The sequence below is a fragment of the Ranitomeya variabilis genome, chromosome 8 (genome assembly GCF_051348905.1).
Source record: "Ranitomeya variabilis isolate aRanVar5 chromosome 8, aRanVar5.hap1, whole genome shotgun sequence".
In the NCBI taxonomy this organism is placed as follows: Eukaryota; Metazoa; Chordata; class Amphibia; order Anura; family Dendrobatidae; genus Ranitomeya; species Ranitomeya variabilis.
In genome coordinates this window covers 143,940,517-143,954,374 of record NC_135239.1, presented here as the reverse complement: position 1 = coordinate 143,954,374, position 13,858 = coordinate 143,940,517, and the positions used below count along the sequence as shown (strand labels likewise).

General features: G+C 43.9%; 1 protein-coding gene across 3 annotated transcripts in view; it reads left to right on the top strand.

The window, feature by feature from the left end:
* XPNPEP3 (X-prolyl aminopeptidase 3) overlaps positions 1-13,858 on the top strand; it is a 180,678-nt gene that overhangs the window by 8,116 nt on the left and 158,704 nt on the right. Inside the window, exon 2 of one of the 3 annotated variants that reach the window (XM_077276085.1) lies at positions 5,180-5,275. The exons of the other annotated variants lie outside the window; for them this stretch is intronic. The gene's annotated coding sequence lies outside the window, so the exon portion shown is untranslated. The remainder of the gene's footprint in view (positions 1-5,179; positions 5,276-13,858) is intronic. 3 annotated transcript variants of the gene reach the window in all.

Here is a 13,858-nt window from a genome sequence, read left to right as displayed (position 1 = left end):
TTAAATTACAAAGTTATGTTACACAAAAGTTAATAAATAACAATTCCCACATGTCTACTTTACATCTGCATAATTTTTTAAACATTTTTTCTTTTTGTTAGGAAGTTAGAAGGGTTAAAAGTTGATCAGCAATTTCTCATTTTTCCACCAAAATTGACAAAACCATTTTTTTAGGGACCACCTCACATTGGAAGTGAATTTTCGGGGCCTATATGACAAAGTACCCAAAAGTGACACCATTCTAAAAACTGCTCCCCTCAAAGTACTCAAAGCCACATTCAAGAAGCTAATTTACACTTTAGGTGCTTCACAGGAAGTAAAGCAATGTGGAAGAAAAAAATGAACATTTAACTTTTTTCACAAAAAATTTTCTTTAGCCCCAAACTTGTTATTTTCACAAGGGTAACAGGAGAAAATAGACCCTGAAAATGTTGTTCAATTTCTCCTGAGTACGCCGATGCCCCATATGTGGGATAATCCACTGTTTAAGTGCACGGCAGGTCTCGGAAGGGAAGTAGTACCGTATGACTTTTTGAATGCAAAAATGGCTGAAATCGAGAGCGGAAGCCATGTCGCTTTAGAGAGTCCCTGACGTGCCTAAACAGTGGAAACCCCCACAAGTGACCCCATGTTTTAAAATAGACCTCTCAAGGAATGTATCTAGATGTGTGCTGAGCACCTTGAACCCCAGGTGCTTCACAGAAGTTTATAACTTTGAGCTGTGAAAATAGAAAAAAAAATCACATTTCACCCACAAAAATGTACTGTATTTTTTGGACTATAAGACGCACTTTTTTCCCAAAATTTTTTGGGGGAGAATGGGGGTGCGTCCTTTAGTCCAAATGTACTTACCAGGAGTGTGGCAGCAGCAGGAGTCGGGCGATTCTGCCGGCCCTGGGCTGGAAAGAGGGGGTGTTCGGTGGTCTGACACTGCAGGGCGATGATCTGACTCCCATCCCAGGCTCGTTTGACGGTGCGGAGGCTCCGCTGACATTTTGTGAAAGCCCCTATCACTCGCACATGCATTGCTGTGGCCTCTGGTAAAATGGCCGCCGGAGGCATCGCATGCGCAGATTGAGATGTCGGTAGTGAGATCACGTCGCCCGAGATGTCAGGCCGAGATCTCAATCTGAGCATGTGCTGCCTCTGGTGGCCATTTTCCCGGAGGCCACTGCATTGCGGCAATGGAAGTGTGGGAGCTCCGGGTTTCACAAAATGTCGGCGGAGCCCTCGCACCGCCGAACCTGCCGTACCTACCTGGGATAGGAGTCAGATCATCGCCGGACCGTCGAAATCTCCTGTGACCCCACTCCACCGTCCCTGGTAACCCCCCTACCCTGCTAGCTGAATTCGGACTGTAAGACGGACCCCTATTTGACGCATTGATTTTTTTCCCTATTTTCCTTCTGAAAATTTGGGGTGCGTCTTATAGTTTGAAAAATACGGTACTTTTAGCCCCAGTTTTTTTTATTTTTACATGTGTATCTGGAGTAAGTGGACCCCAATTTTTTTTGTGCAGTTTCTCCTGAGTACACGGATATCCCATGTGTGGAGTAAAACTACTGTTTGGGCGCACGGCTGGGCACGGAAAAGAAGGAGTGACGTTTTGAAATGCAGACATTGATGGAATGGTCTGCAGGTGTTAAGTCGCGATTGGAGAGCCCCTGATGTGCCTAAACAGTGAAAAACCCCCACAAGAGACCATATTTTGGAAACTAGACCCCCCCCCCCCAAAGAATTTATCTAGATGTGTGGTGAGCACTTCGAACCCCTAAGTGCTTCACAGAAGTTTATAACGTAGAGCCGTAAAAATAAAAAATCATATTTTTTCCACAATAATGATCTTTTCGCCCCCAATTTTTTTATTTTCCCAAGGGTAACAGAAGAAATTAGACCCTAAGAGTTATTGTGCAATTTGTCCTGAGTACGCTGATACTCCATATGTGGGGGTAAATCACTGTTTGGGCACATGGCAGAGCTCAGAAGGGAAGGAGCGCCAGATTTTACTGTTATGGTTTGCAGGTGCCATGACCCACTGGGAGAGCCCATGAGGTGCCAAAACAGCAGAACCCCCCATAAGTGACTCCATTTTACGAATTACACCTCTCAATGAATTCATCTAGGGGTGCAGTGATCATATTGACACCATGGGTGTGTCACAGAATTTTATACCATTGGCCATCCATGCGGAGAGACTCGTGAGGAATGGAGGGCTATTTGCCTATTCAAGTGAATGGGTCTGTGCACATATCAGTGTGTTTCGTTTCCACGGACCGTGTGTCTGTGTGCAAAACATGCTGACATGTCCGTTTTTTAATGTCAACACGTGCTCCAAAACATCCAGCACACGTGCATAATGCATAACACACATGGATGTCATCCATGTGACACGTATCGGCGCCGAGGAAGAAGAGTTACAGTAAGCGCTGTTTCCCGGCGCTGAGTGCTGAACACGTCTCATCATTCTCCCCTGCTCTGCCGGCAGTCGGCACAAGCAGGGGAGAATGATTCTCCCCTGCTTGTGCCAATCGCTGGCAGAGCAGGGGAGAATGATGAGCGACGTCATTCTCCCCTGCTTGTGGTGATCGCCAGCAGAGCAGGGGAGAAGGATGAGAGCCGTATTCAGCACCTGGCGCCAGGGAACAGCGTTTAATGTAACGCTTCTTCCCTGGCGCCCGTCCTAGTGGTACTTGGTACTGATGCGGCACACGCATGATACACGTGTGCCGCATGTATTACACACACGGTCACTGACATATCTGGTACCGGAAATATCAGGACGTGTGAAAGAGGCGTTTTAGCAAAGATGCTTTTTATTTCAAAAAATAGTTTTTGCATCACCATATTTTGAGAGCTATAATTTTTTCATATTGCATCCACAGAGTCATGTGAGGTCTTGTATCTTGTGGGACGAGTTGACGTTTTTATAGTTATCAATTTCGGGCTCATGACATTTTTGGATCGCTTTTTATTCCAATTTTTGGGAGGCAGAATGAACAAAAACCAGCAATTCATGAATTTCTTTTTTTCCCCGTTTGGTAAAATTGATAAAGCAGTTTTATTCTTCGGTTAGTACAATTACAGCAATACTTTATATCTTTTTTTTTTATGTTTTGGCGCTTTTATACAATAAAAACTATTTTATATAAAACATAATTATTTTTGCTTGGCTTTATTATGAGAGCTATAACATTTTTATTTTTCTGTTGATGGAGCTGTTTGGGGGCTCGTTTTTTGCCGGACAAGATGAGGTTTTAAGCGGTACCATGTTTATTTATGTCCCTCTTTTTGATCGCGTGTTATTCCACTTTTTGTTCAGCGGTATAATGATAAAGCGTTGTTTTTTGCCATTTTTTTTTATGGTGTTCACTAAAGGGGTTTAACTATTGGGACAGTTTTATAGGCCGGGTCATTATGGACGCGTGGATACCAAATATGCGTACTTTTATTGTTTATATTTTTTTATTTAAATATTTATTTATTGATAAAATAAATATTGATTTTTTTATTATTATTTTTTTTTCAATATTTTTACAGTTATTTTAAAAACATTTTTTTAATTTCATTTATACTTTTACACTGTGTCCCACTATGGGACACTCATTTTTTTCATGCTGATCGCTTCTATAGCATGCAGATCTGCATGCTATAGAAGCTCTCAGTGTTGCAGCTTCTGTGCACTGACCTTAGAGACTTCCTGACATGCACTGCGCATGTCCCGTGTGCGCGGCCGATCGGCTATGACGTGCTATCCCATCCATGGTCAGACAGGCCCAACCCACATGGACAGGATAGTACGTCGGATGTCAGACAGGGGTTAAGGGCATGAAAATTAAAAGTTGGAAAATTGCAAAATTTTCGCCGAATTTCTTTTTTTCAGAAATAAACGCAAGTCATATCAAAGAAATTGTACCACTATCATAAAGTACAATATGTCACGAAAAAACAGTCTCAGAATCACCAGGATCCATTAAAGCGTTCCAGAGTTATTACCTCATAAACGGACAGTGGTCAGAATTGTAAAAATTGGCCTGGTCATTAAAATGCAAACCACATTCAGGAATAAAGGGGTTAAAAACATCATGTATTTGAATGCTCTAAAACAAAAAAAGCGATATCATTAGGCTAAGCGTTTTGAGCTCTATCACGCTTAATCGTAGCATTTGTTTGTGCCTTTTGAAGATGTCCTGAATCCATGGTCATAGTGATAGAATTTGTGGGAGATGTTAATAATAATAATGATAATTTTGTTTACCTAGCGCCAACATATTTCGCAGCACTCTACAATTAAGCTGGGACATGTACAAACAGTAAAGACATCACAAAGTAACACATAGTTCAACAGTTACAGTAGGAGTGAGGACCCTGCTCACAAGCTTACTATCTATAAGGTAATAGGGGGAACACAATAGCTAGAAAGTGCTTGTTATGCACCATAGAGCCATCATTATAATAGATAGGGCATTTAAAATAATGCTGCATGATCCAGTCGCCAACCAATATCTGTCTAAGTACAGTGCTATTGGGTGCATGGAGGATATGGATACAGATGAATAGGAGGGAGCAGATTCAGAGTAAAATATAGGAGGGAACTGGGGAGAATTAGGTTAGTGAATTGAGGTGATAAGCTTGTCTAAGGAGATGTGTTTTCAAAGCAGACTGAAAAGCATGGGGCTAGGTATTAGTCAGTTCGTTAAAGTTAGTGCATTCCAAAAAACTGGTGCATCACAAGAGAAGTCTTGTAGACAGAATTTTTGCAGTTTCAAATGTGAGAAAAGGTTGGATTCTGGAGATGTTTTTGAGATGCAGGTAACATGAACGAGTAAGTGGTTGGATCTAGGAAATAAAGGAAAGTTCTGTGTGAGGTATATCCCCAAGACAGCGAACGCACTGCTTGGGAGTTGTGGTTGAACCACCCAAGACAATTGCAATATATGGTAAAAGTCGGTCACTAGAGGGAGCCAACACGAGATGTTCAGTTTTGGAAAGATTCAGCATCAGAGAGAGGATATTATGGTAGAGACAGTTGGCAAACTATCCCCAGTATTTTCATTAACCCTCAACTGGTGAGGTGGGGTTTGCCACACCCCAGGGAATTTTTGTTCGGCTGACAATCATTGAAAAATGCTGGTATGAGGATACGTGTCTCACTAGCTTCCATCCATTTCCTTGTCAACAGGATGTCGTCAAGGCCTCTCTCTTCTGGCCACGCATAACAGAGCTAGCTGTCGCTAAGTGCTGTCTTGGCCTTGCTGAGCCCTACATCACCACTCATGTAATTCTTTTTTTACTCATTTTCAAATTTTGAAAACTTTTTTGTTTTTATCATAGTATTACATTTTCCGATACTTGTTGGTGTAAAAAATTTGTTATACTCATGTGTAATCAATCGCCAATAAGAAAACGTGATCTTTGCATTTTCTGTAAAAATAAGACATTTCTAAACACTGGGGTATAGGAAATTCCACATCACCATTTGCGTGACAAAAACCCCACCTCACCAGTTGAGGGTTAAGGTGCGCGTTATGTCATGATAAGATGTGTATAATTGGGTGAACTCACCAAAGAGATGACACTGGAAACCAAATTTGCTGATGGTTTATCCAAAAGGGCAGTGTATGGAGAGAAGAGGAATGGGCCAAGGACTGAGCCTTGAGGAACCCCGATAGCAAGGGTAAGAGAAGCCAGCAAAAGATATAGATAGAGCTGTCAGATAGGTAGAAGGAGAATCAGGAAAGAACAATGTCCTTGAGGTCAATAGAGTGGAGCATAGTGAAGTGGAGCTGGTGATCCACAGTGTCAAATCCAGCATGGAGTAGTGGCCTTTAGATTTCATTGTTAGTAGACCATTAGAAACTTTAGTGAGTGAAGTTTCAGTAGAGTGTAAAGAGCGGAAACCAGATTGTAAAAGGTCGAGATGAGAGTGAACCAAGTGTTCCAGGAGTTTAGAAATGAAGGGAAGATTAGAGACAGGCCTGTAGTTAGCAGCAGCGCAGTTCTGGTCAAGGGATGTTTGTTTAAATGAAAGGGTTATGACGACGTGTTTGAATGAAGAGGGAAAGATATCAGAAGAGAGAGAGAGGTTAAATATTTTAGTAAGGTAGGTAGTGGCAACTGGGGAGAGAGACTGGAGGAGATGTGAAGGAATAGGGTCACTAGTGCAGAGTTGTAGGGTGAGAAGAAGCCTGGAGCCTTGTAACTTCTGTGACAGGTACAAAGGTGCAAAATGAGCTTAAGGTGCTTAAATAAGGGGATCCAGGCTCTGTTACTATTGTGTAAAAATCTACTGACTTTTATGGTTAATTTTTTTCTAGGAAAAAAAATGGCCAGATCATCAGCTCTGAGGTTGGTGACCGGGGCTTATACTTTAAGGGTATGTTTCCACGTTCAGTGTTTGCAGCGGATTGGACGCTGCGTACAGCTACAGCGTCCAGATGTTACAGCATAGTGGAGGGGAATTATGAAATCCCATATCTACTATGCGTACAAAGATGCAGGTGGCAAACCCTCGTATACGCACATGCGGCGCATCTTTATAGACTGCAGCATGTCTATTTATCTTGCGGAGGCGCACAGTCTCTGCAAGATAAATCACACCGTACTATTTATAGGATGCAGTGATTCTGCATGTGTTAAATTAATACATGCGGAATCACCGTGCATACAAAAGCCAGCAGCACTTTGGACGGGGCGGGTGTCCGCTGCGACCAAAGCGCTGCCATTCCGGACCATGGAAACATACTCTAAGGATATTTTCACGTTTGCGGTTGAGTCCGCAGCGTTTCGTCCTTAAACGCATGAAAAAACGCATGATAACGCAGCATATTTTAGTTACATCCGCTTACGCATGACAATAAAAAAGAGGCTGCAAATGAATGCGTTTGCAAGCGTTTTTGCATGCGTTTGCGGTTTGCGCATATGTTCGATATGAAAAAGATTTTCCAAGAGAATTTCCTTGACACAAGCCACGCCAAATGGGCATGTCTCATGGGATTTCTGTATATAAACCCTTGTACTGAAGAAATCCTCAGATTTTGCTCCTGTATCCTGCGTCAAGATGGATCTTCGCATGGGCAGTTTCTATCGGAATCTGGATTTGGATGTCAACTTTTTTCTTGCCTTTGCATTTGCTTGTGAGCAAGAACGGAAAAGAGAAAGACAGAGAAGACGGTGTCGGAGATTTTGGCAACACCCTATTGAACTCCGACAGAGCCGTGGCTCCTACCACTCCTTATACAGTGAGCTCCGTGAAAACCCAGAGAAATATTTTGAGTACACGAGGATGTCTCAAAAGAGCTTCAGGGATTTGCTGCTCCGTGTACAAGAAGCCATCAGCAGGAAGGACACCCAGCTCCGTAGAGCGATTCCTGCTGAGGAACGTTTGCTGGTGAATAAGGTACGTAATATTTAAAAATAAACTCCTGTCATAATTATTATTGTTCTGCAATGTACGGTACTTTTTTTTTTTTTTCCTTTTTCTGGTTTGCAAAACAACTGTCCTAAATATTATTGTTCTAAAAACCATGTCCTTGTCCTTTTATTTTTCTCTGTTTTGCAAAACCCGTCATAAATATTATTTTTCTGATTTTTGTTTTCTTTGCAGATTCCTGGCTGCCGGAGAGAGCCTATCATCTCTCCATTTCCAGTTCCGTATAGGAATTGTGGAATTGTCGCAGACACCTGCCCGGCTTTGTGGGATGTTCTCCGTGAGGAATTTATCCCCTTACCTACCATGGAAATCTGGCAGGAAACTGCAGATAAATTCTTGGAAGTTTGCAATTTCCCCAACTGTTTGGGAGCAGTGGATGGAAAATATATTAGAATTACCAAACAGGCTGGAACTGGATCTGAGCACTTTAATTATAAAAAATATTTTTCCATAGTGCTCATGGCAATTGCAGCTGCGGACTGTAGTTTTGTTGCCGTGGACATTGGATCATTTGGCCGTGGTGAAGACTCCCAAGACATTTAAAAACTCGGACATGGGCCAACGGTTGTATGGCAATCATTTCAATTTCCCCCTGCCAAGACCTCTTCCCAACACTCAAGGCCCGCCAATGCCATTTGTTGTGGTTGGGGATGAGGCCTTTCAGATGTGTGGAAACCTCCTGAAACCATACTCCAGTCGGGACTTGACACACACACAAAAAGGATTTTTAATTACAGACTGACCAGGGCACGAAGAACAGTTGAGTGTGCCTTTGATATCCTTGTCTCAAAATGGCGCATTTTAGGGACAACCATTAATCTCAAAATTCAGACAGTCGATGAAGTTGTCAAGGCGTGTGTGGTTCTGCACAACTACATAATGGCTAAAGAACGACCCAAAGTTGAACTTGATGAACCTGTTTCTAACCCATTGCCAGATTACCATCATCGCCCTCTCAGGACAACAGTTGAAGTTGCCCAAATGAGGGATACATTTGTGTCTTACTTTGTTTCTGAGAATGGACGTGTGTCTTGGCAAGATTAAATGTTTTAGTAAAATGTTCTTGTAATGTTATGTACCTGGAATTATTAAAATGTACCTTTGATGTTTGCTGACAATAAAACACCTCTAGTGAAACACCTGTTCCAAGTGCCCTCTATATTACAATATTTTTTTAAAAAGTTTAATAAGGTGATCACCGGTTCATAACTGCAGTATTTATAAAATCCACTCACTGTCTCATGCAGATTGCATGAGACAGGGATTGGATTATAACCAAACTGGGTTATGTAACCGATGCTTTACACTACACCTCTTCTCTCTGAGGTCAGTACTATTATAGGTAACGTTGGATTAGCTTCATCGTCTCTTCAGTCTACATTTCTATAGTCCAATAGATTAATGCAGACTTAAGAGATGATGGAGCTAATCCACCTCATATCTTTACTCACCTGCCCGTGTGTCAGAACTAGTGCACTCAGGATGCAGAAAACCCAGCATCCTGAGTGCACTAGTGATGACACCTGGGCAGGTGAGCATTGCTGACCCCTGACCCTTTGTGCTGTGTTAATATATATTTTTGGAGGATTTTCAGTCCTCTTTGTGTTTTTGCCACCTCATAGCTCCATGACAGACACGAAGCAAAGCTGCAGTGTAAAGAAAATAAAGAAGAGGGGCAGCAGATTTTGTGTCATGGAGCTATGAGGTGGCAAAAACACTGTGTGTGTTGACGGCGCACGGTGTGTGTTGCTGGCAACAAAAGAGATAAAGAGCAAGCAGTGATAGGGGAAAAAAACAACACAAATTTACACTGCTCAAAAAAAATAAAGGGAACACTTAAACAACAGAATATAACTCCAAGTAAACCAAACTTCTGTGAAATCAAACTGTTCACTTAGGAAGCAACACTGTTTGACAATCAATTTCACATGCTGTTGTGCAAATGCAATAGACAACAGATGGAAATTATTGGCAATTATCAAGACACACTCAATAAAGGAGTGGTTCTGCAGGTGGGGACCACAGACCACATCTCAGTAACAATGCTTTCTGGCTGATATTTTGGTCACTTTTGAATGTTGGTTGTGTCTGTCAGTGTAGTGTCCAGAGGCTGGAGGCGCTACCAGTAGACAGGCCAGTACACCAGGAGATGTGGAGGGGGCCGTAGGAGGGCAACAACCAAGTAGCAGGACCGCTACCTCAGCCTTTGTGCAAGGAGGAACAGGAGGAGCACTACCAGAGCCCTGCAAAATGACCTCTAGCAGGCCACAAATGTGCATGTGTCTGCACAAACTGTTAGAAACCGATTCCATGAGGATGGTCTGAGTGCCCGATGGGGCATGGGGATTGTGCTCACAGCCCAAAACCATGCAGGACGCTTGGCATTTGCCACAGAACACCAGGATTGGCAAATTCGCCACTGGTATCCTGTGCTCTTCACAGATGAAAGCAGGTTCACACTGAGCACATGTGACAGAGTCTGGAGACGCAGTGGGGAGCGATGTGCCTGCAACATTTTTCAGCATGACCGGTTTGGCAGTGGGTCAGAAATGGTGTGGGGTGGCATTTCTTTGGAGGGCCGCACAGCACTCCATGTGCTCGCCAGAGGTAGCCTGACTGCCATTAGGTACCGAGATGAGATCATCAGACCCCTTGTGAGACCATATGCTGGTGCGGCTGGCTCTGGGTTCCTCCTAATGCAGGACAATGCCAGTTGCCAGTTCCTGCAAGATGAAGGCATTGAACCTATGGACTGGCCTGCCCGTTCCCCAGACGTGAATCCGATTGAACACATCTGGGACATCATGTCTCGCACCATCCACCAACATCGCGTTGCACCACAGACTGTCCAGGAGTTGGCGGATGCTTTAGTCCAGGTCTGGGAGGAGATCCCTCAGGAGAACATCCCCCGCCTCATCAGGAGCATGCCCAGGCGTTATAGGGAGGTCATACAGGCACAAGGAGGCCACCCACACTACTGAGCATCATTTCCTTGTCTTGAGGCATTTCCACTGAAGTTGGATCACCCTGTAACTTTATTTTCCACTTTGTTTTTGAGCATCATTCCAACTCCAGACCCCCGTGGGATGTTAGTTGTGATTTACGTTGATAATTTTTAAGTTTTATTATTTTCAACACATTCCACTATGTAATGAATGAAGATTTACAACTGGAATATTTCATTCAGTGATATCTAGGATGTGGGATTTTAGCGTTCCCTTTATTTTTTTGAGCAGTGTATTTAACAACACAAACAAAAAAATATATATTTTTTACGAGACAATGAGGGGGAAATAATATGAACATGGGGGGTGTGGAGCTGGGAGGATTGGCTCGGTGTGGACGATGAAGAGGTTCCAGGGGAAGGGCTTACTAAACTTTTGGGGTCTGGGAGGTCAAGGATGGAAGTAGACACATTAGGAGTGGAAGCATGGGGCAGGAGAGACACTTTGGAAAACAGAGACACATTGGGAGGTGAGGGTGGAGGTAGTTGGACAGTTCTGGTGGCAAGACTCTTTTTAGATTTCTGTTCTGTCTTAGGCGAGTGCTTTCTTTTTTTGTGTCTCCTTGGGAGGATGGGAGTGGTGGGGTCAGCAGGGCTTGCAGGATCTGGACCCGACCTGGTGGTGGTGGTGGACTGCCATGCAGGATCTGGCCCTGGCCTGGTGGTGGCGGTGGACAGCCGTGCAGGAACTGGACCTGGCCTGGTGGTGGCTGTGGACAGCTGTGCAGGAGCAGGACTCGGCGTGGTGGTGGCGGAGTGGCTTTCAGCAGCACCCGGCACGGTGGTGGCAGTGTAGTGGTGTGCGGCAGGACTGAGCATGGTGGTGGCGGTACAGTGATATGCAGAACTCGGTATTGAGGTAAAGTGTGTAATTGGTGGCACAGGTGGAAATACCACCTGTGGCTGCTGTACTAAGTACGACTCGGTACTGCTGCATAGCCTGAACGTAAGCAGCAGTGCAGGCCTGCATCACATTGAGCTGGAGTTCAGGCTAAGGTGTTCCGACATGCCCCGATCTATCTGATTAAAAAATTGGTGTGTCCGTCTCTGGCGGTCGGCTTCCAGACGGTCAAGGCATTGGTTGACATCCTGGAAAAGTGTGTTGATATGGGTCAGACCACTTTCCAGTCTATCTCCCAGCACCTTCAGGCCATTCTGGAAGACCGAGCTCAAGTGAAGAAACTCGGGCATGAGTGACCTGTCCGAAGCCTTCTGCCACTGGCGGGAAGAGCCCTCCCAAAAAGAGGCAGAGGACTGGGACAGGGGAACACCTAAAGGACCAGCTGCCTGTTCTCCCGACTTTGACGCCTACCCACTTGCTGCTTTGCTGGTGGATGGCTGGGACTGGTCAGTGGCTGTTCGATGAGGGACCGCTCCAGAGGACGATCCAGGTTCGAGGGTGCTGCTCCAGGTTATGTGAAAAGAAAAGTAAAACATTACTACCAAAAAATAGCAATTGTAAAAGCGCCAACTCCTGTGGAACAGAAAAATTCAGATTAGGGAATCCAACACAATGGAATACAACACAAAAATACTTACGTTCTCTGAGCAAGGACAGGCCTCAGAAAATCCAGCACCCGGTGGTACTTAGATTTCCCAGTCCTTGCTGCAACATCACTGCTAACTTGGATCTCCTGTCTCAGGTCCTTGTTGAAGCGATCCTTCATCGAACGCCAACGGGTTTTGACTTTGTTCACTGTGAATAGGGAAAAAAAAATTATTAAACAATGCACTTTAGGCCGGGATCACACAACCGTGTGTGATGCGAGAAACTTGCAGGAGTTTATCGCATCACACATGCCAGAATTACGTTTTTTTTGGTTGACGCGACATTGCATTAAAATGCAATAACGGGCGATCAAAGGAACGTATCTGCACCAAAATGGTGTAATTAAAAACGTCAGCTCGGCGCACAACAAATAAGCCCTCACCCGACCCCAGATCACGAAAAATGGAGACTCTATGGGTATCGAATTTTTTTCTTTAGCAAACTTTGGATTTTTTTCACCAATTACATCAAAAATAACCTAGACATATTTGGTGTCTATGAACTCGTAATGACCTTTTTCTAGTACATGACATGGTAGAACCAATGATGTTGTTCACAAGTACAGCTCGTCCCGCAAAAAATAAGCCCTCACATGGCCATATTGATGGAAAAAATTAAAAAAGTTATGGCTCTGGGAAGGAGGGGAACGAAAACGAAAATATCCTGGGTCATGAAGGGGTTAAAAGCTTTATTTTGGGGGTGGCTTAAAGCCAGTTCCTGGACATGTTTACTCATAAAAACGCATGCGATCCCATAGACAGTAATACATTTTTTTAGCACATGTCTGCGCAAGTTAGACGGAAATTTGCCGCCTCAAAAATTGCAACATGAAGCGTTAGCCGCTCCCCGCCGCATATCGCGAAACGACGCATGCGTAAGCAAACGCAGTATGTACCTGCGTCCACAATGTAAAAGCTATGAAATCAAGACGTATGCGGATGTATGCGTCAGAAACGCTGCGGATACAACCGCAAATGTGAAACCTGCCTAAGGCTCAGGAGGGAGTGTAAGGTTTTGAAGAGTTGTTTTGGATTGTCAGCTACTGATGTGTTTTGCCAGATGGAGAGCAGAGTTAAAAGTTTTCGGCATAAACTTATAGTGGAGGCAGTCTTTTGCTGAAAGTGATTTCCACTGACGCTCAGCAAACCTTGAGCACCACTGGAGAAAATGTGTTTTCAGCATGTGCCAAGGTTGCCGTCGTCTGTGTCTGGTCATTCTTCATAGAGCTCATCCAGGGCACTCTGCAGTGTATTATTATAATGTGACAATCTAAAGTCTGGACAGGAGATCAGAGCTAAAGATGACTAGATTGTTCATAAGCTGCTGGCTATTGATGGCATGTAGATTTCTGTATATGTGGTAAGTGGCAGTTTCCTGGGATCAGAGAAAGTTCTTGACAGAAGGAAAGAAGGTTGTGATCAGAGAGTGGGAGAGGGGAGTTAGTAAAGTCATATGCTGAGCAGACAAGCTCCAGAGTATTCCCATCTTCATGTCTAGGAGAGTTAGTAAACTGAAAGGGTCAAGGAGGCTAGAGACAGAAGATGAGTATCAGATGTTGAGAGCGCATTATCAGTGGGGATGTTAAAGTCACCCATGATGAGAGTGGGAATGTGACAGGATATAAAGTGTGGAAATCGGGGCAAAATGTAAAGACAAAAAAAAGGGAGAAGCCAGCACTGCTTAAGGTCAGGACACAATACATAAGGTGCAAATGCACATACTAAATTCTATCTGTATTTCAAATATGAGACATTTAGCAAACAATCGATCAATTCTTTGAGCTACCCCGCCACTTCACGGCATTCTCATAATGGGGCAGTCCTACTCTACGTATTTTATTTACATTGTGCCATTACGGCCTCCTACATGTATTAAG